This window comes from Oncorhynchus masou, chromosome 8 (assembly GCF_036934945.1).
Source record: "Oncorhynchus masou masou isolate Uvic2021 chromosome 8, UVic_Omas_1.1, whole genome shotgun sequence".
Classification (NCBI taxonomy): domain Eukaryota; kingdom Metazoa; phylum Chordata; class Actinopteri; order Salmoniformes; family Salmonidae; genus Oncorhynchus; species Oncorhynchus masou.
In genome coordinates this window covers 20,049,239-20,076,383 of record NC_088219.1, presented here as the reverse complement: position 1 = coordinate 20,076,383, position 27,145 = coordinate 20,049,239, and the positions used below count along the sequence as shown (strand labels likewise).

At 43.2% G+C, this 27,145-nt stretch overlaps 1 protein-coding gene across 1 annotated transcript in view; it reads left to right on the top strand.

Annotated features, from left to right (window-relative positions):
- The first annotated feature begins 10,069 nt into the window (after positions 1-10,069).
- LOC135544347 (neuroligin-2-like) overlaps positions 10,070-27,145 on the top strand; it is an 80,022-nt gene continuing 62,946 nt past the window's right edge. Inside the window, exon 1 of the mRNA XM_064971888.1 lies at positions 10,070-10,826. The gene's annotated coding sequence lies outside the window, so the exon portion shown is untranslated. The remainder of the gene's footprint in view (positions 10,827-27,145) is intronic.

Sequence of the window (27,145 nt, the reverse complement as noted above, 5' to 3'; positions counted from 1 at the left end):
CAAACCCGGATCCGGGATGGGGAGTTTCAAGAAGTTAATGGTTGTACAGTCGTCTCAAAAAAAACTGTGAAGGACCTCGGCGTTACTCTGGACCCTGATTTCTCTTTTGAAGAACATATCAAGACGATTTCAAGGACAGCTTTTTTCCATCTACGTAACATTGCAAAAATCAGAAACTTTCTGTCCAAAAATGATGCAGAAAAATTTATCCAAGCTTTTGTCACTTCTAGGTTAGACTACTAAAATGCTCTACTTTCCGGCTACCCGGATAAAGCACTAAATAAACTTCAGTTAGTGCTAAATACGGCTGCTAGAATCCTGACTAGAACCAAAAAAATTGATCATATTACTCCAGTGCTAGCCTCCCTACACTGGCTTCCTGTCAAAGCAAGGGCTGATTTCAAGGTTTTACTGCTAACCTACAAATCATTACATGGGCTTGCTCCTACCTATCTCTCTGATTTGGTCCTGCCGTACATACCTACACGTACGCTACGGTCACAAGACGCAGGCCTCCTAATTGTCCCTAGAATTTCTAAGCAAACAGCTGGAGGCAGGGCTTTCTCCTATAGAGCTCCATTTTTATGGAACGGTCTGCCTACCCATGTCAGAGACGCAAACTCTGTCTCAACCTTTAAGTCTTTACTGAAGACTCATCTCTTCAGTGGGTCATATGATTGAGTGTAGTCTGGCCCAGGAGGGCGAAGGTGAACGGAAAGGCTCTGGAGCAACGAACCACCCTTGCTGTCTCTGCCTGGCCGGTTCCCCTCTTTCCACTGGGATTCTCTGCCTCTAACCCTATTACAGGGGCTGAGTCACTGGCTTACTGGGGCTCTCTCATGCCATCCCTGGAAGGGGTGTGTCACCTGAGTGGGTTGATTCACTGATGTGGTCATCCTGTCTGGGTTGGCACCCCCCCTTGGGTTGTGCCATGGAGGAGATCTTTGCGGGCTATACTCAGCTTTGTCTCAGGATGGTAAGTTGGTGGTTGAAGATATCCCTCTAGTGGTGTGGGGGCTGTGCTTTGGCAAAGTGGGTGGGGTTATATCCTTCCTGTTTGGCCCTGTCCGGGGGTGTCATCGGGTGGGGCCACAGTGTCTCCAATTCGGTGTCCTGTGTGAATCTAAGTGTGCGTTCTCTAATTCTCTCCTCCTCTCTCTCGGAGGACCTGAGCCCTAGGACCATGCCCCAGGACTACCTGACATGATGACTCCTTGCTGTCCCCAGTCCACCTGGCCATGCTGCTGCTCCAGTTTCAACTGTTCTACCTTATTATTATTCGACCATGGTGGTCATTTATGAACATTTGAACATCTTGGCCATGTTCTGTTATAATCTCTACCCGGCACAGCCAGAAGAGGACTGGCCACCCCACATAGCCTGGTTCCTCTCTAGGTTTCTTCCTAGGTTTTGGCCTTTCTAGGGAGTTTTTCCTAACCACCGTGCTTCTACACCTGCATTGCTTGCTGTTTGGGGTTTTAGGCTGGGTTTCTGTACAGCACTTTGAGATATCAGCTGATGTACGAAGGGCTATATAAATAAATTGGATTTGTGTGTGTGTGTTTGGACCACCATTGCAACTTAGTAGGTTTATGGTACTGTCAGTAAGCTATGTGGACAGTCCATTGCTTTACAACGGGAGATCAGTGTGAGAGCCAACAGGAAGGAGGTTCATCATTTGACTAGCACTCCCATGTGTAACATGTTCAAACCCAATTTGATTGAACACATCCCTCATCAGTGAAAACCGACGCTGAATCACTGTAACACTCTAGGGGATGAGGAGGGATGAAATAACCAAGCATTCAGTGGGACTAAGATAAAGGAACATAAACCACACAGCCTTACAAGTTACGAGATGACAAAAACACATCACACAGACGCAGCAGCTGTGTACTTGATTCCTTACTGTTAGTATTAGGTAGTAGTATTTCATCTTTAGTAGTCTAACACTCTGGTCATAGGACAGAGACATATAACTGGCTGAGTTAGTTTGACAGCTGGTGTATTCAGGGGGCTGATACTAATCAATCAACTTGTATACCTGAAGATTGATATCAGGATGTGTTCCCCAATAGATAACATTATCCTTAGGCCCTTTGAAAGAGGCCTACAGTATCCCATTTGACAGCCTAAAGCTGATGACTGTGTGTACTCCTTTCCATTGTCACTCACGTTGTATCAAAGGTTAACCTGGACACAGGGGTAGAAGTAACATAGAAAATGTAAATCCGGAACACTCCTATTATACTGAACAAAAATGTAAACGCAGAAATACAGGCAGAAATACTCCTTAGCAAGGTGCTAGGGGGCTAACGCTAACGTTAGCAAGGCTAGGGGTTAAGGTTAGGGTTAGGAGTGAGGTTAACAGGTTAGGGGAACAGTTGGCTAACATGCTAAGTAGTTCCAAAGTATATAAAAGTAGTAAGTAGTTGCTAATTAGCTATACTGCTGAAGTTGTCCTTTGGGTTGCTAGACGTTTGCGTTATATGCATACCCATTCACCCCGATTACCCACCCTACTTTTGATTTTGACTTAAGTAACCTTCTGTCTTATGTAACCATACAAAACATAAAATATCATATCATACAAATGAGGTTCCCAGATTTACTTTTACTATGTTAGGTCTAGTCTATGAGAACAGGCTGCAAAGGTATGAATTTCCTTATGACTTATCATATAACCAAAACATGTGGTGTATGTGATGACTGTCATGTGAAGAATGTCCGATGGAAACAAATTAAGCTAAAAGCGATGATTTCAGCACCACGAACAGCAGTGATGGTGAGTTCCAAAGTTCTGACATTCAGCACCACATGGCGGTGGACAGCAACCGTCACTCAGGTACTACTTTTTTATTTGTATTTCACCTCTATTTAATGAGGCATGTCAGTTAAGAACAAATCCTTATTTACAATGATGGCATACCAAAAGGCAAAAAACCTCCTGCCGGGACTGGGGCTGAGATTTAAAATAAATGTTTAAAAAAAAAATACATATATATATATATATATATGACAAAACATAAATCACGACAAGAGCGACACCACAACACTTATATATCTATATATACAGTACCAGTCAAAAGTTTGTACACACCTACTCATTCAAGGGTTTTTCTACATTATAGAATAATAGTGGACATCAAAACTATGAAATAACGCATCTGGAATCGTGTAGTAACCAAAAAAGTGTTAAACAAATCAAAATATATTTTATATTTGAGATTCTTCAAAGTTCCAGTTGAAGCTGGTTGAGAGAATGCCAAGAGTGTGCAAAGCTGTCATCAAGGCAAAGGATGGCTACTTTGAAGAATCTAAAATATTAAATATATTTTGATTTATTTAACACTTTTTTGTATACTACATGATTCATATTTGTTATTTCATAGTTTCGATGTCTTCACTATTACTCTACACTGTAGAAAATGGTAAAAATTAAAGAAAACCCCCCCGTGTCTAAACTTTTGACTGGTGCTGTCGGACCAAAAGTCGGACCAAAATGCGGCGTGGCTATTTAGATTCATGTTTTAATAAAACAACTAAAACACAAACACTACAAAACAAGACAAGAACCGTGCAAAAAAACAAAACAGACGTATCTGGTGCCACAAAGACAGGAACAATCACCCACAAAACCCAACACCAAACAGGCTACCTAAATATGGTTCCCAATCAGAGACAATGATTCACACCTGCCTCTGATTGAGAACCATATCAGGCCAAACATAGAACTAGACAAACTAGACATGAAACATAGAATGCCTTGACCAAACAAAACATAGAAACATACAAAGCAAATTATGGTCAGGGTGTGACAGAATGACACAAGTATTAATTTCCTCAAAGTTTGCTGCTCCAGTGTCTTTAGATATTTTTGTCAGATGTTACTATGGAATACTGAAGTATAATTACAAGCATTTCATACGTGTCAAAGGCTTTTATTGACAATTACACGAGGTTGATGCAAAGAGTCGACATTTGCAGTGTTGACCCATATTTTTCAAGACCTCTGCAATCTGCCATGGCATGCTGTCAATTAACCTCTGGGCCACATCCTGACTGATGGATGTGTTTTTGTTTGTCCACCCGCCTCTTGAGGATTGACCACAAGTTCTCAATGGGATTAAGGTCTGGGGAGTTTCCTGTCTATGGGCCCAAAATACTGATGTTTTGTTCCCCGAGCCACTTACTTGTAACTTATGGCAAGGTGTTCCATCATGCTGGAGAAGGCATTGTTCGTCACCAAACTGTTCCTGGATTGTTGGGAGAAGTTGCTCTCGGAGGATGTGTTGGTACCATTCTTTATTCATGGCTGTGTTCTTAGGCAAAATTGTGAGTGAGCCCACTCCCTTGGCTGAGAAGCAACCCCACACATGAATGGTCTCAGGATGCTTAACTGTTGGCATGACACAGGACTGATGGTAGAGCTCACCTTGTCTTCTCCGGACAAGCTTTTTTCCAGATGCCCTAAACAATGGGAATGGGGATTCATCAGAGAAAATGACTTTACCCCAGTCCTCAGCAGTCCAATCCCTGTATCTTTTGCAGAATATCAGTCTGTCCCTGATGTTTTTCCTGGAGAGAAGTGGCTTCTTTGCTGCCCTTCTTGATACCAGGCCATCCTCCAAAAGTCTTCGCCTCACTGCGTGCAGATGCACTCACACCTGCCTGCTGCCATTTCTGAGCAAGCTCTGTACTGGTGGTTCCCCGATCCCGCAGCTGAATCAATGTTAGGAGACGGTCCTGGAGCTTGCTGGACTTTCTTGATCCCCTTGAAGTCTTCTTCACAAAAATTGAACCTCTCTCCTTGAAGTTCTTGATGATCTGATAAATGGCTGATTTAGGTGCAATCTTACTGGCAGCAATATCCTTGCCTGTGAAGCCCTTTTTGTGCAAAGCAATGATGACAGCATGTGTTTCCTTGCAGGTAACCATGTTTGACAGAGCAAGAACAATGATTCCAAGCACCACCCTCCTTTTGAAGCTTCCAGTCTGTTATTCGAACTCAATCAGCATGACAGAGTGATCTCAAGCCTTGTCCTCGTCAACACTCACACCTGTGTTAACGAGAGAATCACTGACATGATGTCAGCTGGTCCTTTTGTGGCAGGGCTGAAATGCAGTGGAAATGTTTTTGGGGGATTCAGTTCATTTGCATGGCAAAGAGGGACTGATCACTCTTCATAACATTCTGGAGTATATGCAAATTGTCATCATACAAACTGAGGCAGGAGACTGTGAAAATTAATATTTGTTTCATTCTCAATACTTTTTGCCATGACTGTATATATATATATACATATATAATTGTTTTGTTGGACATATAAAGAAATACAAATAACAAATTGAATAGATACATCCTTTTATCCCATTATACTTATGGAAACACCTCTCTCCCTTTAACATCAAAAGCAGCACACATAAAAAATAAAAATAAAACATATAATTGTAAATAATCATATATAAATATACATATATGCACATATGTGCACATACAAACACACATATACGTACACAAAAATAGATAAATAAATATCACAACATACTATCTCTTCCCTCCCACACCCTCTCATATCCCCTGTTGGCCAAAATTCTTACTCCTGATCAATAGAAGGACATTTCAAAAGAAAAGGAAATTAAAGACTGCCATCTCAAGAAAAAGTTATCAGCACGACCTCTCAAAGTCTATTTCATTGTTTCTAAGTGTAGAAAAGACATGAGATCTTTCAACCAGGCTGATACAGTGGGAGACACCACAACACTGCATAAAGAGCACCACAGCTGCTCCCCTATTATCCACTGGGAAAACCCAATTCACTGGGTGGGACACCATAGACTGGTGAGCCATATTTGATTCTAAACATTAAGGCCTACCTTAAGAATGATAACTGATAGAAAAATGTATCTGCAAGTAATTGAAATAGACAATGATGAATTAATTGAAACATAATGTACAGAGTACAGAGTAAATTGGATAATACTTAACTTAAAAATCTTAGACTGAAAAAGAGAAATACTCTCATCTAACTGTAGTGTAGTGCAATTGTATTAATTTGTCATGCACAGAATTTCCCTCTGTGTTTCACGTTTTCTGTGTGTGGGCACACTAACAAGTTATGTCCAACAGAGGGCGCTGTTCTACTACTCAACACACTGAGCCGGTTCAAAGCCTTGTTGACGTTCCCACACTTCTCTCCCCTCCCACATCACCATGTATATAGAGACATTGAACACCGGTCACCTTAACAATGTTTAGATTATGTTTTACCCACTTCATATGCATACACTGTATTCTAGTCAAGGCCCATCCTACTGCTGCAAACACCTTTTCTATTCATACTGTCTATACACACCATATATACAGTATATATATATTATTTTTTATTTTCAGTACATTTTCTGATATGACTCGTTCTGATATTTCTGATATATACAAATTAATGGATTGTGTGTATTGTTAGATATAACTAAACTGTTGGAACCAGAAACACAAGCATTTCTTTGCACCTGCGATAACATCTGCAAATCTGTGTACGCTACCAATAAACCTTGATTTGGAGGGTTGCACTCACACAGTTGTCATTTACTTAGAGAGAAACACCACCCTGGATCCTTCTCCACATTAGCTCTGTTTAGAGCCCCAAAATTAATATTGTATCTGTCTGTGTACAGTGCCTTGCGAAAGTATTCGGCCCCCTTGAACTTTGCAACCTTTTGCCACATTTCAGGCTTCAAACATAAAGATATAAAACTGTATTTTTTTGTGAAGAATCAACAACAAGTGGGACACAATCATGAAGTGGAACGACATTTATTGGATATTTCAAACTTTTTTAACAAATCGAAAACTGAAAAATTGGGCGTGCAAAATTATTCAGCCCCCTTAAGTTAATACTTTGTAGCGCCACCTTTTGCTGCGATTACAGCTGTAAGTCGCTTGGGGTATGTCTCTATCAGTTTTGCACATCGAGAGACTGACATTTTTTCCCATTCCTCCTTGCAAAACAGCTCGAGCTCAGTGAGATTGGATGGAGAGCATTTGTGAACAGCAGTTTTCAGTTCTTTCCACAGATTCTCGATTGGATTCAGGTCTGGACCTTGACTTGGCCATTCTAACACCTGGATATGTTTATTTTTGAACCATTCCATTGTAGATTTTGCTTTATGTTTTGGATCATTGTCTTGTTGGAAGACAAATCTCCGTCCCAGTCTCAGGTCTTTTGCAGACTCCATCAGGTTTTTTTCCAGAATGGTCCTGTATTTGGCTCCATCCATCTTACCATCCAGTTTAACCATCTTCCCTGTCCCTGCTGAAGAAAAGCAGGCCCAAACCATGATGCTGCCACCACCATGTTTGACAGTGGGGATGGTGTGGTCAGGGTGATTAGCTGTGTTGCTTTTACGCCAAACATAACGTTTTGCATTGTTGCCAAAAAGTTCAATTTTGGTTTCATCTGACCAGAGCACCTTCTTCCACATGTTTGGTGTGTCTCCCAGGTGGCTTGTGGCAAACTTTAAACAACACTTTTTATGGATATCTTTAAGAAATGGCTTTCTTCTTGCCACTCTTCCATAAAGGCCAGATTTGTGCAATATACGACTGATTGTTGTCCTATGGACAGTCTCCCACCTCAGTTGTAGATCTCTGCAGTTCATCCAGAGTGATCATGGGCCTCTTGGCTGCATCTCTGATCAGTCTTCTCCTTGTATGAGCTAAAAGTTTAGAGGGACGGCCAGGTCTTGGTAGATTTGCAGTGGTCTGATACTCCTTCCATTTCAATATTATCGCTTGCACAGTGCTGCTTGGGATGTTTAAAGCTTGGGAAATCTTTTTGTATCCAAATCCGGCTTTAGACTTCTTCACAACTGTATCTCGGACCTGCCTGGTGTGTTCCTTGTTCTTCATGATGCTCTCTGCGCTTTTAACGGACCTCTGAGACTATCACAGTGCAGGTGCATTTATACGGAGACTTGATTACACACAGGTGGAATGTATTTATCATCATTAGTCATTTAGGTCAACATTGGATCATTCAGAGATCCTCACTGAACTTCTGGAGAGAGTTTGCTGCACTGAAAGTAAAGGGGCTGAATAATTTTGCACGCCGAATTTTTCAGTTTTTGATTTGTTAACAAAGTTTGAAATATCCAATAAATGTCGTTCCACTTCATGATTGTGTCCCACTTGTTGTTGATTCTTCACAAAAAAATACAGTTTTATATCTTTATGTTTGAAGCCTGAAATGTGGCAAAAGGTCGCAAGTTCAAGGGGGCCGAATACTTTCGCAAGGCACTGTATGTGTGCATGTGTGTGCATACTCATCCGTGTGTGTGTGTGTGTGTGTGTGTGTGTGTGTGTGTGTGTGTGTGTGTGTGTGTGTGTGTGTGTGTGTGTGTGTGTGTGTGTGTGTGTGTGTGCAACAGCACTGTCCTTTCTTGTGGTCTTGGCTATATAGAGAGTGGTCAATAATTAGGTGCTCATTAGAGTGCTTTGTGCTCCTGCCTCAAAGTCGATGGAAACAAACTGATGTGTTTTTGCCACTGGCTCCAATTAGCACCTGGTCAGAGAACACTGAAAGCAGAGCCTTGACTGCAAAACACACCCCATACAACACGTTGTATAGACCACACCAATGCTCGGACATTACTGTCACAGTTTAACACATGAAACACCATCTCTCTACCAACACACACACTCATATGCATTAAGTAATGTTATTGACATGTTTGTGTGTGTGTGTGTGTGTGTGTGTGTGTGTGTGTGCGTGCGTGCGTGTCTGTGTGCAGAACAATACAGTACGTGTGTGTGACCTTTCTTAACATTTACAACCTTTTTTAGCATTTACAACCCTGCAAGCTATTGTCTAACATAACTAGGCATCAAACCCACACATGTACAACTACATACATTTGGACATGTTTGTATGCGCAGTTGATTAATTATTGTCAACTTATAGATTTCAGGAGCATTATTGGCCTAACATATACAATCTGACCTCCTGGTAGCTACACACACGTGCACACAAACACACACACACACACACACACACACACACACACACACACACACACACACACACACACACACACACACACACACACACACACACACACACAGAGTTGCTGAGTAAAACCCCTGGGGCTGGTTTGGGCAGCTCTTCTGCTTTGTTGTTCTGGTTAATCACACGGACTCACAGAGCGGATGATGCACCTGCAGCTGCCGGCTCTCTCCTCTGTCAGTCCTCTGCTCTGCCCTTACCTGTGATGAGTGGCCACAGACCCCTGGGCACACCAGCACCCACCCCCTCTATCATTTGACCATGACATGTGAGATGTGCTTGCTACAGAGTAACAGCACACTGACACACCAGCCAAGAATCATATGGAGTACCTATCTATCTCTTATTATCTATTTTTCTAGACAAGGTGCCAAATGGCACGGAGGTGAACCTCTGGCATCATAGGTAAAGGCTACTCCACAACAGCCAGCTCCCTCTATTGCATTGCCCTACACCGACAAACACATTCAGGACTGAACGACACATCACAGTAGCATGGTTCATTGAAGTCATTTGATACAGAATACAGATGCTGTATTTCAAGATACCGAGACCCGGTGCAACATAGGCCATCTCAATTGGTTTCTCTGTCGATGAGGGAGAAGGGAATTGTTTCTATGGCTTTAACCATTTCTGACGTCACCCTGATGCAGATCTCCATCTGAAAAACAGACTTCGTTCGATAATGGAAACACTGCGCCGAGTGAGGTCAAAACAGAATACTTTCTTTAAGATGATTTCACAGATATAGATTGGCTTCGGCTGACAATAATGCCTCCTCCTATCTTCGCTGTCTATTCATAAAAAAGTATCACTGCAAAAGAAAATTTTAACATAATGTGGCAAGCAGCGACCGATGGCACACGCACTCAATCTGCGGTAGCTTTGAGTGAATTCGAATGAGCGTGAGTGTTTTAAAAAAGAGAGAAGTGTGTGTGTGTGAGAGAGAGAGAGGGGGAGAGAGAGAGAGAGAGAGAGAGAGAGAGAGAGAGAGAGAGAGAGAGAGAGAGAGAGAGAGAGAGAGAGAGATGAGACACAGCATCTCTTCTCAGGCACTAGCCGAAGAATCTTCACGAGTGAGGCATTGATGGATCTGTCGGGGCTGCAAAATAATTAACATCATTACAATCCTGTAAAAGTCATTATGATATGCCAAACGAGGCAACAACGAAACGGATGATCCATTCATAGCTCCGCTTTGTTGCCGACATAAAACATCAAAGACGAAGTAAAGCAGAGCGACAACGCAAGTACGCAGAGGAGAGGTCTGACACCCTGTTTGGAGCGTCTTTATTTTATTAATTTAAATAATTAGTTAATGTAGGCCTTCTCACAACAGAGGGAGGCACCGTGGAAATGTATCACCATGGAAAGGAGAGAAGAAGAGCATCCTTTGCTTTGAGTTCACGCTAATGCGTTACACGCATTTGTTTTTATTATTGTTTTATTTTATCCTCTGCCTTTCTCTTACGAACTCAAAAATGTGGTAAGCTATCTGTCGACTAGGGAGAGAGAGTAGGGTGTTGTCAGAAAGAGGAAAGAGAGGAGGAGGGGGCATTAAGAGGTATTATTTTTGGGGAAAGGGGGACAGATCGACACGGAGAAGGTGAATTGATGTACGAAAGCCTGCGACACCTCACTTTAATGAGAAATAATCTTGCAAAAGAAATGGCGTAAAACATCATCCGAAAAAAGCAAGAGAGAAAACCAGACGCATCTTCAAGGGAGACCCTCGCGTTCTCACGTTTACCGGGAATATTTTGGGTAAGCCTATTCCTCCCTTTAAAAAAATAATGTTCATGATTTCCTATAGCTTTTGTGTGTGCAAGCATCGGTGTGACGCTGTTGTTCCGTATCTCCTTCGTATAATCGATCCTGGCGCACTGTCACCGTTGGGAAATTAGTTGTCAATATTGGCAAACCTTCATGCGAATGTGTAATACAAATGTTTTCCTTCGTTTCAATAGTGTGCTATTTCAGTGGCCTTTGCCTGTTGATAAGATGTCGCCCCCTGAGGTTTTTACGCTAACATTATGGCTGGCTAATATCTGCAGAGCAACCCGCGATGCCGACGTGTCTTTCCGTTTTACCAGAGAATAAAATGGAACCAAGATGGTCAGCATCCGATTTGATTTGAATCAGGACATGATCAAATGATAGTCTACGGCGGGCGGACTGGGGCATATCAGTCGGGCCAGTCGTGCTGCTTACCAGTCGAGGAACCATTTAGGGAATTAATTGCGCCCATCGGTAGCCCTTTGGCTACGTAGGGATTGATAGATTTTTTCACTTGATAGATAATGGTTGTATGTGCTCTTAGTGTGAGCGTGCCAGATCCCTCTGCCATACCGGTGAAATAGATTGCTGTATGTTTGATATCATGTATTGACCTGTGTGATTTCTTTAGGTAATATTAATATTGGTCACTGTCATCAACATACACCCTCATTGTCACACATGTAAAACATACACACACAGTTATAACCAGATACACATCACAGGAGTGTGTATTGGTATCACAGGAGTGTGTATTGGTATCACAGGAGTGTGTATTGGAATTGGTATCACAGGAGTGTGTATTGGTATTGGTATCACAGGAGTGTGCATTGGTATTGGTATCACAGGAGTGTGTATTGGTATTGGTATCACAGGAGTGTGTATTGGTATTGGTATCACAGGAGTGTGCATTGGTATTGGTATCACAGGAGTGTGTATCACAGGAGTGTGTATTGGTATTGGTATCACAGGAGTGTGTATTGGTATTGGTATCACAGGAGTGTGTATTGGTATTGGTATCACAGGAGTGTGTATTGGTATTGGTATCACAGGAGTGTGTATTGGTATTGGTATCACAGGAGTGTGTATTGGTATTGGTATCACAGGAGTGTGTATTGGTATTGGTATCACAGGAGTGTGTATTGGTATTGGTATCACAGGAGTGTGTATTGGTATTGGTATCACAGGAGTGTGTATTGGTATTGGTATCACAGGAGTGTGTATTGGTATTGGTATCACAGGAGTGTGTATTGGTATCACAGGAGTGTGTATTGGTATTGGTATCACAGGAGTGTGTATTGGTATTGGTATCACAGGAGTGTGCATTGGTATCACAGGAGTGTGCATTGGTATTGGTATCACAGGAGTGTGCATTGTGACTATGCAAGCGAATGCACACACTCACATCCAAGGAGAGGGGCACATTTATATTCAGTGCTGGTTGGGCAGTACTCAGTCAATGGCAGAATTCAGCTCAGACAAGAGGACCTCTGTTCAGATGGAGGTCGAGGATACACTTGTACACTGGCTTAGCCTTCTTAATGATAGTGGATCCGCCTCGCATTGCCCACTGATCTTACTGACAGGGTCTTAATCAGCTAGTGGTCCGACCTATACCCTCTAATGACTCCGGGAACCTCTAAAATGCATACATGATGTATGGAGAGTTATACAACGGGTGGTTTGAAATCCCCATTGTTAGAGCCTCTCCTGCGCATGATATATGAGACAACATACACATTGCCACATTCATATGAAGTGGCTTTGTTTACGTCGTTACCTAGCAATGCACGACCACTACTACTTTTACAACTACTAGTCTTAGCACCTGTAACTCGTCATGGATGATTTTAAAGTTAAAGTCACTTCTGCTATCACTCCAATGACTTGGAGGGTTGTGAAAAAGAGTGTCAGATTCTATGGGACCAGAGCCCTCTGAGTTGAGCAGTGGTTTAATGTACAGCATTTGGGATCTGCCATTCTGTGAAGCTTTACATAATCATGATTATTTTACTTAAAGTTAGAACTCCGGGGTCTTCCACTGGCTAAAACCAACAGGTTGTGTCCAGTTCTATGGTCTGTGCCCTGGTCCCATGCCAGGAGCAGCACTTGCTGTGTCATAACGCTGCCATCACATCAGTCTAAATGCAAGGGAGAGTGTAGGGCTTAAGGGGCTACTCTCACCTATGAGGAACGCTCATTATTCACACTTTGAAATGCTCACAGCACAAACATACTACACTGAGTGTACAAAACATTAAGAACACCTGCTCTTTCCATGACATAGACTGACCAGGTGAATCCAGGTGAAAGGTATGATCCCTTATTGATGTCACTTGTCAAATCCACTTTAATCAGTGTAGATGAAGGGGAGAAGACATGTTAAAGAAGGATTTTTAAGCCTTGAGACAATTGAGACATGGATTGTGTTTTAAAAAGGCTCCTCTAGTTTGAAATTTTCACTTTGAAATGACAGACTTGATTTCGCCTTAAGAAAAATGTATAAACTCCTACACAAATCACCATTAATTATCATCCACAAAGAAATTATAATTCCCTGTTGCTGAGAAAGAGTCACTTAGTAGACCTGCATTGCATCTATATGGAGAGTTTCTGTTGGAGGATCTTAGTATGACTGTGAGTGGAGCAGGCCAGGCCCAGGGAAGGAGCGGGCCAGGCACCGGGAAGGGTTATAGGGATGTAACCTAGCAGTGACTTGCATGTATGGAGCCTTTCCTCAGAGCACATGAATAATGAAGGGTGTACGGCGATGTTCAGTTTGCACCAACCCCTGAGTATGTGCTTCTTCTCTGGTTTCTGGCACAACTACTGTGTGTTCTGTCTTACACAGTGCCAGCCTGTAGGCATCTACCACAGCTGGATTAACATTTAAACCATCATCAGGGGCCAGGGTGGGTGGAGCCTGCTTTCTTCACACTCAAATGTTCACTTTAAGGCAGTTGGTTATGTTATGAACATTTATTTTCATGTTCTATTATTTTGTTTTTTTGTCCTAAGTCAAACTTTATAACCATGCCATCTCATATTCCACTTCTATGGCAATATGAAGTGATATGTTGGGCAAGTATAAATGTAGACATTTCTTCTTGGTAGAGTAAATAAGGTTGTTTACATAAAACGCTGCATTGTTTGGCCAGTAAAGCTGTCGTCCATGTCTTCACCATGTATATTAAGGTCATTTTTTGTACAGGTTAATTTCTCATCCAGCTGATCGCTAGTCCTCTCTCACACACACCTCAGACTGGTATCAGTACAGCCCCTATCTTACATTAAGCTGACCTCTGGATAGTTCTCTCAGCGTACAGGAAATCTCAGAGTACACTTGCCTCTTGTGCATACAAATGATGTCCGTGCAGTCATTTTTCACATATGGCTGATCTCAGTTCAGCACTTTTATTGACCTTTTCACCACCTTAATGTAGCCAGCTGTTATTTTTTCCCCACAATTTGCTACATTCACAGGCTTCACACCAAACAGACCAGTGTAGGGTGTGAATCATCGGCTGCACTCAAGACTTTTCTCAAGGCAAAGATCTATATTTCAGCAGCTGCCTGTAATGTGATGGTGCCAGGTTCTAAAAAGCTCTCAACGTGGCCCAATGAACCGTGCTTATTTTCTGGGATGTGTGATATGATGTGCCTAACCCCAGTGAGCCAGTGTTGCTGGCCGGGTCGTAGAGCAACAGTGACTGGTCTCCCCTGCACATGCCTCCGCTGCAGCTGCTGACTAAGGAGATTCCTTTGTTGTGTTCCATCATGAGCTACGACTGACAGGCTATAGAGGCCTGACGGAAAGATTGCTAGTATTATTTAGCATGTGAAGAGTGAAATTTGAGCTTTACTGTATTAGTAGAAGGAGAAACAGGGAACTGATGTATTCTCTGTGGTCAAACATGTCACATTTGTTGCAAGCTTGTAACCTCCCGACCGTAAATGTCATGTGTGTTGTGTAGAGATGATTGAAATCAACATTGTAAATGACGGAGACGAAGTCTTCCTAATTAAACCCAGTGTTGTCTAATTAGCCTCTAGATACTGTCCCCAACTAGTCCCTTAGTCATGGCTAGGGAGCAATTATTTCCTGAGCACAAACCGTATGGACATTCCTCTGCTACATGTCACCATCAATTCACATCACGACAACATGATGCAGAGCTTCTTCTGTCCCATTTCTTCATTTCACATTCCAGAGGGCCTTGTAGCATCCACCATGCGACATTACAGAGATAATCAAGGGTTGTGGTGAAGGACAGGTCATCGGAAGAGAGAATCTATTTTTAACAGAGCTGGAGTAGAGCCTCTATGTGTGTAAGTCTGTTACAGTGTATCCAGTCTTAACTGGTTCCCTGGGTTCCCTCTGTGTTTCTAGGGGCCAGGGATCAGTGTGTAAGTGGCTCCTGTGGGTGTCTGTTAGGCCCTGATGCCACAGGACATAGTGCTTCCTTGGCTTGAGAGGTCAACCAGAAAGGAACCCCAACACAGAGGGAGTGACGGGAGGACTTGCCGATATCTGTTTGTTGAGTCAGCGGAACGCCAGTGGTTTTTCGGGGGAATAAATCCACCATCACTTTGCTGGAGAAAAGGGATTCACACCGTTGCAAAACAAAACAGCGATACAGTTTATAACTGCTTTTCCCAAAAAAATGACTCTAATTATTCATTTGTTTGGAAACTCAGATCCCAGCTGGACTACAGTTTAGGGACTGGGTTTCAGCAGTGGTGGAGGAGACAAGCCAAACAAGCACACGTAAACCAGATGGAAAGCAGACAGCTAAACAGACTGAGGCAGCCACTGAATCACAGCAGGGCAGACAGAGGTTCTGTAGGCATTGGCCCTAAAGTTCATTTGTAGCGTGCCTGTAGCAGTCCTCCAGCCTGTATTCATCACGATGGTTGGGCTTTCCACCTGGCCACACATTTGTTTCAGCCCGAGTTGAGCAACGACATTGTCCCCATTTACAAGTGATGTATACCTCAGTGGGCTTAGCTTACTTTTTAGCGCCAAGCGGTAGTGTACAGTGCTGTATAATGAAACATGCCTGGAACGTGTGATGTGCTCTAGTTAAAGCATGCAATGCTCCCTGAAGGTGAGCATCTGGCCTCCCAGATTATGATGTATAATATAACAAGCGTCTGAACTAATGCAGGATACTAACCATTCATCAAAAGGCTGCTGAGCCTGATCAAGACTTGGTTCAATTTAAAGCTCACGCACCATCATTAAGGCCTCTTATAGATGTTCTACAAGTTCACTTCAAACCGTTGATGTATGTGGTGATGGTTGTGAAATGGTATATTGATTGTTTATGTTACAGTAACATGGAGTGCCCTTGACACAGATGATTATGATTGGGTGCCCCCACCCTCCTCATAACTCATCTATGCTAGTTACTTCCCACTATATACAGTTCCACTTAATAAGTGGTCTTCTGTAGCTCAGTTGCTGGAACTTGACACTTACAATGAAGGATAGTGGGTTCGATTCCCGGAACCACCCGAACATAAAATGTATGTACGCTTAACTATAATTTGCTTTGGATAAAAGTGTCTGCTAAATGTCATATATTATTATATTATAACCATCTCTACATCATCCCTGACACAACAACCTCCGTACCGTATCACATAACCATCTCTACATCATCCTGTATCACTACCCATATTTCATTCTCAGGCTCTTATATAACACAGAGGCAGGTGCTGAAGACACGTTTCACTCTGGAAATGTTACGAGAGAGAGAGAGAGAGTCAAAGTTGTCAGCGAAGCCACTGATAGGTACAAATGTTGACCTCTAAACCAAACATTTGGTGAAACCGTGATAGAACCAGATACAAAAGAGTGCTTTTATGCTGACTATGATATAAAACCACCAATCCATGATGAGACAGTTTGGAAAATTGTCATTTTCTGTCTTATCTTGTGGAAATGATGACCTTTTGTGGTTTCTCATTTCTCTAAAACACTCAGCAGCACTTTGAGTTTCTCTATTTCAGATGAACTGCAATAACATGAAGTGTGTACTTTATGACCAGAGTCACTGTCAGTCACAAAGCCTATGACATCATCGGCAATAAATGCCATGACAGCATGACACAATGTATATGATGAGATCAATGTTCATATGACCCATATTGCAGCGTATATGACATATGGCTTGCACTTCTGCTCTCCTCAACATCATGTGTCCCAGAGGACATCAAATGAGTGTACAAAACATTAAGAACACCTGCTCCTTCCATGACATAGACTGACCAGGTGAATCCAGATGAAAGCTATGACCCCTTATTGATGTCACTTGTTAAATCCACTTCAATCAGTGTAGATGAAGAGGAGGAGACAGGTTAAAGAAGGATGTTTAAGCCTCGAGACAATTGAGACATGGAGTGTGTATGTGTGCCATTCAGAGGTGAATGGACAAGACAAAATATTTAAGTGCCTTTGAACAGGATATGGAAGAGGGTGCCAGGTGCACTGGTTTGAGTGTGTCAAGAACTGCAACGCTGCTGGGTTTTTCACATTCAACAGTTTCCCGTGTGTATGTCCAAAGGACATCCAGACAACATGGGCGTCAACATGGGCCAAAATCCCTGTAGAAGGCTTTCGACAACTTGTAGAGTCCATGCCCAGACGGATTTAAGCTGTTCTGAGGGCAAAATTGGGTGCAACTCAATATTAGGAAGGTGTACTGAATGTATAAAACACTATTCCTAATATTTTGTATACTCATTGTACGTAGATCACTGCTCTGCTCTCATACATGAACTATGGAGATATTTACGAGTTGACTTGAGCCCTCTGGACATTTCCCATACTGTTAGCCTTAGCCATGACATGCCTACGGGCGGAGAGAGATAAATTAGGTGTATGGAGATTACCAGGCTGACTCAAAATTATCTTGTCCAACAGCAATTTCATAAAAATAAATAAATAATTGCATTACAAGAGTGGCCCCCAAACATTCTTGCCACCTCATGCAGCGATATGACGTTACATAATAATTTGCGCGTTTAATTTTAGTGTCTTCCCCACATTAATCAATAAATGGAAGGATCTGTTGCTCAAACAAAGCAAACTTAAAAATACATAAGTTTCAGAAAATATTGAAAAACCTAATTTAATGCTGGAGAAATTAGATGTTTTCTGCAGCCAGAGAGATATACAGTGCCCTGAGAGAGCCGCTGTAGAGAAACGTGAAGGGTGCCTTCCTGCTTAAGAGCCCCCCCCATGGACGGAGACATGTTGAAGAGGAGCGTTTCAGGCACGCCAAATTCGGATATCAAATGAAACTTTCATAGTTCAGGTTCTCGGCCAAGACTGGCATAGAAAAACAATCCCGACTATCAGCAATAAAACGAATACAAATATTGCGTGTCTTATTTATCGGTGTAGAAGTGATACGATGCCAGTCTACCTCCAAATAGGTCAATTATTTCTGCTTCATTGGTTTTCATTGCACATAGTTGCATAGTTGCATAACCTCACGTGTTCTATATCGGACTTTGCTAAAAAAGATATCCAGCCATCACCTCATCAACTCTTTGGCCAACTAAAAATAAGATGAATGTATATAGATGTGAACTCTGTAAGCTACACACACATATTAAATAATTAAGATATTGCAAATGTTATTGGGTTTGAGTCAAGGGATAGAGAGCAAATCTTGTATCTGCTGCAGACCTAAGTGACATGCAGCTGGCTCCTCAGGAAAAACATATCAAGCCAGGCCAACCTACCAACCCCCAATATTTAAGCAATACGGCCCTAGGAGGTGTGGTATATGGCCAATATACCACGGCTAAGGGCTGTTCTTAGGCCTACGCAACGTGGCATTTATCACAAACACCCTCAAGTGCCCTATTGCTATTATAAACTGGTTACCAATGTAATTAGAGGGGTAAAAATAAATGCTCTGTCATACCCCTGGTATACGGTCTGATATAATGTACCACAGCTGTCAGCGAATCAGCATTCAGGGCTCGAACCACCCAGTTTATAATACACAAGTTAGCACCGGTTAAAGCTATAACGTTGAAATGCCTATTTACTCTGTTCCATCTCCCACCACTGACTATTCTGTCCATGCTAGGATCGGGTGTGTACGTGCTAATGCTAGCTAAGTCCACTATAAGACAGGACGTGACTGGGGGTGTGTGGTTACTGACCCTTAAGACAAAGGGAAGAGGATTGTAACCCCATTTAAGACACGTTTTGTCAGAATTCTAATTCTTGTCCTGAGAGAGAGGAGGTGGCGGGGAGAGCAAGAGTGTGTGTGTGTGTGTGTGTGTGTGTGTGTGTCACAGGAGGTTGATGGCACCTTAATTGGGAAGGATGGGCTCGTGGTAATGACTGGAGTGGAATTGGTGGAATGGTATCAAATGGGAACCATGTGTTTGATGCCATCCCATTTGCGCCGTTGTAGACATTATTATGAGCTGTCCTCCCCTCAGCAGCCTCTGCTGTGTGTGTGTGTGTGTGTGTGTGTGTGTGTGTGTGTGTGTGTGTGTGTGTGTGTGTGTGTGTGTGTGTGTGTGTGTGTGTGTGTGTGTGTGTGTGTGTCTGTGCTTACATGTGTGTTGTGCATGTGATCAACCTCATTAGTCAAATGCATACAGTAAATTGCTTCTATCTTTTAATTTCAAACTTAATCAGCGTTACTTTGCGCTACTGTATAGTAATGTTGCTAAAGCCAATCATAACAATCCTTAGTTAACTAAATTAAGGCCCAGATTCAATCCGTATCGCGGATGATCCTCGCCATAGTTTGATTGAAATTTAAAGGCAATGTTCCTGTGTTTGCAGAATTACTTAAAAATCATACAATGATTTTCTGGATTTTTGTTTTAGATTCCGTCTCTCACGGTTGAAGTGTACCTATGATAAAAATTACAGACCTCTACATGCTTTGTAAGTAGGAAAACCTGCAAAATCGGCAGTGTATCAAATACTTGTTCTCCCCACTGTATGTCTGCTCAATTGGAAATAACCTTAATTTAAATCACGCTTATAACGCAGATCTTCCGCGGTACAGACGGAATCTAGCCCCAAATAAAATTAGTAGTTGAAAAGCTACTAAAGTTAGAAAGGTTTTACCTGAACATTTCCACAATATCTCTTTCGTCCTAGCTCCCAAACTCTAATTTTAAAATGGTCTTTTTAAGCTCTGACAGCAGTGTTGGACAATCTTTTTTTAACAAAGTATGAAATATAATAGAACCCTCTATCTCCCTCCAATTTCTAGTGAGTTTCTAGTGAGTTTCTAGTGAGTAAATGTGATTTATAAAGCCATTGAGATCCCCCAGCTTCTGCCCTCCAATGGAAACGCTCATAATGTAATTACTTTGCAAGATGGATGGAGCCCATCCAGGATGCCCTGGACCCCCAGCTAAATCAAAGCCCTCTTTCTGTCGGGTCGAGATCCGCTCGCAAGAACAGCTCACGCGTCAGAAATGAGTGTACCTCCCATTCACGCTTTCCCCCAGCATCACTCATACATCCTCCTCTCGCCTACTGTCATCCGTTCAACGCCACTCTGTGCCATAGATCAGGCCCCCACAGCAGCACCACTGAGAGAGGGAGGGAGGTAGACAGAGAGAAGGGGGAGACTGAGATGCAGTTGTGTACCATAGTAGTGGACACTGCATGACCACCTTCACTGCATGACTCTGCCTTCACTGCATGACTCTGCCTTCACTGCATGACTCTGCCTTCACTGCATGACTCTGCCTTCACTGCATGACTGCCTTCTCATTCAAAGATATTGTATGAAAGTGTTGCCAGCTTTAGGAAATGCAATCCCATTCTCTCTCTCTCTCTCTCTCTCTCTCTCTCTCTCTCTCTCTCTCTCTCTCTCTCTCTCTCTCTCTCTCTCTCTCTCTCTCTCTCTCTCTCTCTCTCTCTCTCTCCCCCCCTGATCCCAGATGTAACTCCCCTGCCTATTTCCCAGGACTAATCCCCCCTGTGTTGGAGGGGGCATGCCTTTAAAGAAGGCAGGAGTATTGCCCCTAGGCATGGCCCGCTTTTCTGTAATGTGAGCGTGTTTGGCAAGTGAAGGTACGCAGGGGCTGTGGCTGTTTTAATCCATGATGAAGTGTAGTTGTTGCATTTGAAATGGCTCAGAGTGAATACCCCTCCTGAGACCACCCCTGATCCCCAAGTTCTATAGGTACACCACTTACCCACACACACAGACCACCAACCCATGTGACACCTGCCTGCACACAACCTGAGGCCTGAGGGAACACACTTAATGTGTTGTGACAAGTGTTATGAAATGTAATGTCATGTAATATTTTATATTGTATATAACTTGGAAGCCTTGGAAGCAGCTAATGGGGATCTTTAATAAATACAAACCTGCAATATTCAGTCATATTCATCATCTCTCAGCTTGAATCATTTGATCAAATCTCCATGTTTTAATTGTTTCCATGTACATTTTGAAAGATACAAGTACAGCTCAAATCTATTCCAAATGTCTATTATATTTCTATCAAGTAGAAGATAAAACATCAGGTCATTAAGCAGCCATAGAGGACCTGGCATGACATTTGAACGCACCCAATACCGTCACACAGTTGACCTGACTTCACACAAATACAATGGGTCAGTTAGACTGTGCTCACTGCCCTCTGTTTTACCAGGATCACGTGGGGTTCATTTATTAAACGTTTCAAACCATTTGTCTCAGCCAGGATCGTTCTCCTTAAATTAGCCTTGGCTAGAGGGGAAGCAGCTGTCAAACTGCTCACACTCTCCCCACACATAAAAAACCTCACCTAGTTTGCTGCCTAGATAAACAGTAATTAGTGTGTGGCCAGATTGTTCATACTAGTGCACTTCAGTAACACGCACATTGTTACACGGATGCCAGGACAGATGCAGAAACACACTCTGACACTTATAAGTACTGCGTACTTTACAATTCTAGGGCATTTTATCTGGGCGTGGGTGTGGGTGTGGGTGCGTGGGGGAGTCAGTGGCTGGTGTGTGTGCTGCTGGTGTTGAGAGTAAAGACGAGTGTTCACCGTGGGGCGACACATTGATTGTCTGGCCTAACGGGGGCAGAGAGACTTTTCTTCTCACCTTCTCTTCTGCCCGCTGTTTAACGTCCCCGTTCTCCTTCCCTTGTTCGTTAATAACACCCTCCACTCCCGCTTCCTTAGAGTCCCCTTAATGGACTTTTATTTCATTATTCATGAGCTTGTTTATCTGATTGTTTCCCTCATGCTGTGACTTGTAGGGATGCATTCTGGGAGATACAAATTACACACAAAAATCTAATCTGACCAGTCTTACATCTCCTTCTCACTGGCCCCTCTAGGATTCCTGTAGACAGAAACTTTTCAAATAGACTATTTTGAAGTCCTGGTTGAACTTTGGGTTAATTACAATAATAACCTTAAGTGGGGCACTTTGTTTAGTTGTAATCTCTAAATTCTCCTGGCTGGAGTGAGATGGGGTTTGAGGGTAGAGGGTGATGGCCCGGGGCTGTAGTGTCTGAGCCCTTTTCAGAGTGGAGCTGCTTGAAGTGGGAGCTCACGCTGAACAGAGGGAATTCTGGGATGAAGCTCCCGGCCTTCATGAAGGATGACAGCACAGTGGTTCAGTGTAATTATGAAGTCAACCTGAAATTAACACTGGAACAAGAAATGGCATGCTAAAATGATTATTTTCTCAGACAGATTAACCTTCAGTGGGATATTGCTGTCCAGAACAGATTAGCTAAGAATAGATTGAACTAAGAAACAGAAGAGTTTCAGTCAGAGTGGGAGAGGAGAGGGGATATTACACTCCACTGTAGATTAACCAGGAATAGATGAACTAAGAATAACATTGGAGTTGAATTACCCAGCTTTCAGTATTACTGTACTTGCAGTAAATCAACCGTGTGTGTGAGTGTTTTCTGCTCATAGAAACGGACACCTGAGTTGCTACGGATTGAAACAAGTATTAGTTCTCCCAGAGACATTGCCTTCTGTTTTGTGGCCTGCTAAGCTGCTTGTCACCCACAGACGTGCTTTAGTACAGGAGAACAGAACAGCTTGACAGTTGAAACAGTGCATGTGTTTTTCAGCACTGGCGGCAGAGACAAAAGAGGCTTATGACACGCTGTTTTTCAAACGCCGCCATTCTGCAGGGGTTTCACAGTTCAATTTGACCATTCGTCCTCTTAAACACAGCTGTAAAACTGTCCTGGAGGCAGACGGTATTACTACATCAAACAGCCTCACCTGACAGAGCCGCAATGACTGTTAGGCCAATTACAGGACACAGCCCTGGCCGATACACACACACATTCAACTACACACTTCTACTGATGGGGCTGCTGATGACGCTACCTTCTGACCCTTTTGTGGTCTGTAGGGAATTTTCATCACACTCAATTTCAACACATATTGTAGGCCTATGTGGTAGGCCTGGACAATATGGCTGATGGATATATGAAACTGAAGCAGGTTCCATTGCTTCCATTTGCCAATCCTTGGAGATGCAGATATCATTCTCTTTCTTATTGTGTGAGGTGATAGTGGAATCATTTGAGATTCTTGCTTACACTAGCCCCTCCCCCTGCAGTCAGTACTCAGCATCTTGTGCGAGAGTGCGTGTGTGTGAGAGTGCGTGTGTGTCTGTATGTGTCTGTAGCTCTCACACACTCCGAGAGCTGGGCGAGCAGTGGGGAGGGAAGTCTGTCTGTCAGACTGCAGGCCCTGTTGGACGTGACCCTAACCCACGCTAAGCTAATCAATAAGGGCCCACGAGTGGGATTCCTCCCCAGGAGCTAAATGTTCATTCTAGCACTCCACTTGGCCAGAACACACAACACACAACATCCTCCTTGACTGAGTGACATCCGCATACATACAGACATACACACACATACATGCATGCTTTCACACGTATGTTGTGTCCCGAAGAGAGTCATGTCTTTGACTGATTTATGAGCTGATCTTATCATGCTGATATATAAATAAACCTATCTCTTGGAGACTCTCTGTGTTTGTGCCTGTGCCTGTGCTTGTGCCTGTGCCTGTGCCTGTGCAGGGAGGTAGTCTATACTCATCTGCCCCCTGCAACATAATGAGCTGCAGGGCTCTTATTGAAGAGGAAATGTAAGCACTTTTTATTGACAGCTCCTGGGTGTGTAATTCATCATGCTGTCTGGAACCAGTGGAGCCCTGCCGTCTCCAGCATAGACCCATGCTATCGGTTGCTATGGAGTCCGTGCTCTGACTGCCAGCAACTCATACCACAACATCACTGCTCTAATCTGCTCTCCATGCTGCTGCATACCTACACTTTATCCTTCTGTCCTGCTTACTGATTGGTCAAGGAATGACCACACTTATTTTGGTAGTACTTCTACTATTAAGTAGGAATGTGAATGACACAGACAAAATGGCAGCCAAAAAGCGTCCCTTCCTGGAATGATTTTTCTGTGTCGTGACGTTCAGAACACGTGAACATTGAGATCATAAACCCTGGTGAGACTGGAGATGACATGATTCGTCAGAGGGTTGTTGGTAACGTTGCTAAGAAACCAAGTGGTGATTTGACCAGAATACATTTTGACATTCATTTTGTTTTATGGTGGTGGAGACTAATATCATGTGCATGGCTGGGGGGTTGCTGCTAATATTATGCTCCAGCTGTGTTGCCCATATTCATGATATAGCCTAGCGCTGCATCTTGTGTGTTATTCCTGTCCTGTTATCCAGTGGAGGGTAATATCCCCTCTCCTCTCATAACTACCCAGCGCTCCTTTCATCCTGCTCTGTAACCGTTGAGAGTGGGATGGGAAACAGGGTGATAATGGGGTGTTTTTGAAGGTGTGGTCGATGTAGTGTTGTTTTGTTTAATCATATTCTAGCTTCTCTTTGTTATGTCCTGTTTTGTTTTTCAGGTGGGGGTGGGGGTGTGGGGTTAAAAAAAAAACAAATCCATATTAATGAAATCTAAATTCAGCCCACCAGCCAAGTGCGATATGCAGCAGGCCCTAACTGTATCTGATAAATATGCATGGCTAAGGACATTTGACGATCTCCAATAATCAGAGCAAAGACAGCGAGATCTCATTACAAATACAATGGTGACTCATATCTGGAAGCAGTCGTGATGAATATACACCCTGAGAGACCCGTAGAGTATATCATTACGTCAATGCCAAGGACACAGCAGCACCATAACATTGAGAAACACATCTACACGTAGATCGATACATAAATCCCAAGTTATCAAGTATAGGAATTCCACTGGTCCACTACTCCATCGCAAAAACCAATGGGCTAAAACCTACATCTTGAAATGTGTCATGCTTTATCGTAATCTCTGTCCTGATACCCTCATATACAATGTGACATAGGAAGATGTACTCTGCCTTTTCCACCTGTCAAACTGGGATCATAATCGTACTTCATTGTTTTAACGGGCTGTATTTAAATCGGACAGTTCATTGTTTGCTGGCAAGATGGCATATCGGTCAAAAGGTCTCTCATCTGAGTGTACAACTCTGTCCGTCTGTGAATACCTGAGGGTCAAATGCTGACCCAGAGGATTGGGTAATCTCGCTCTCCGAGACCAAGGCGCGGGGCCCGACGGTATTCCAAGGCGTGTTCTCAGAGTATGCACAGAACAGCTGGCAGGCATACTCACAGTCATTTTCAACCTCCCATTGTCCCAGTCTGTAATCCCCATGTTTTAAGATGACTTCCATCGTTCCTGTTTCTGAGAACTCTAAGGCTTCATGCCACAATGACCACCGCCCTGTAGAACTCACATCTGTAATCATGAAGAGCTTTGAGAGGCTGGTTATGGCACACATTAACTCCATCATCCCAGCCACCCTAGACCCACTCCACACTGCCCTCTCCCACCTAGTTAAGAGGAATACTGACTGGCTTGCATCACTACTTGGTGTGGCAATAGCCCCACCCTCCTTCTCATGGCGAACAGAGGGTGGTGCGGACAGCCCAGTACATCACTGGTGCCTAGCTACCTGCCATCCAGGAACTCTTATATCAGGCGGGGTGAAAGGAAGGCCTGGAAAATTGTTAAAGATTCCAGCCACCCAAGCCATGGACTGTTCTCTCTGATCCGCACTGCAAGTCTGACGCCAACAGGCTCCTAAACAGCTTCTATTCCCAAGCCATAAAACTGCAATAGCTGGCTAACAAAATGGCTACATGGACTATATGAGTTGACCCTTGTATTTTATTTGATTTCTATGCACACTCACAGGGCCCTACACACTCACACAGACTGACACTCCATAATTTGCTCACACACACATAATATCCACATAGTTACACTGACTCGACACACCCACTCACATACAATCATCATGTACGCCACTGCTACTCTGTTTATCACATAACCTGATACCTTGTCACCTTACCCTATACATACACTTTATAGCCAAAAGTATGTGGACAACTGCTCTTCGAACATCTCATTCCAAAATCATGAATATGGAGTTGTTCCCCCCTTTGCTGCTATAACAGCCTCCACTCTTCTGGGAAGGCTTTCCACTAGATGTTGGAACCTTGCTGCATGGACTTGCTTCCATTCAGTCGCAAGAGCGTTAGTGAGGTCGGGCACTGATGTTGGGCATCTAGACCAGGCTCGCAAGCGACGTTCCAGTTCATCCCAAAGGTGTTTAATGGGATGGAGGTCAGGGCTCTGTGCAGGCCAGTTCTTCCATACCAATATCGACAAACCATTTCTGTATGGACCTCACTTTGTGCACAGAGTCATTGTCATGCTGAAACAGGAAAGGGCCTTCCCCCAAACTGTTACCACAAAGTTGGAAGCACGGAATCATGTAGAATGTCATTATATGCTGTAGAGTTAAGATTTTGCTTCACTGGAACTAAGGGGCCCAGCCTGAACCATGAAAAACAACGTCTGACCATTATTCCTTATCCACCAAACTTTACAGTTGGCACTATGCATTGAGGTAGGTATCGTTCTCCTGGCATCCGCCAAACCCAGATTAGTATTTCAGACTGTCAGATGGTGAAGCGTGATTCATCACTCCAGAAAATGTGTTTCCACTGCTCAAGATTGCATTTGCGGCAAGCTTTACACCACTCCAACCGACTGTTGGCATTGTGCATGGTGATATTAGGCTTGTGTGCGGCTGCTCGGCCATGGAAACCCATTTCAAGAAGCTCCAGGTGAACAGTTCTTGTCCAGACATTGCTCCCAGAGGCAGTATGGAACTCAGTAGTGAGTGTTGCAACCAAGGACAGAGAATGTTTGACGCACTATGTACTTCAGCACTCGACGG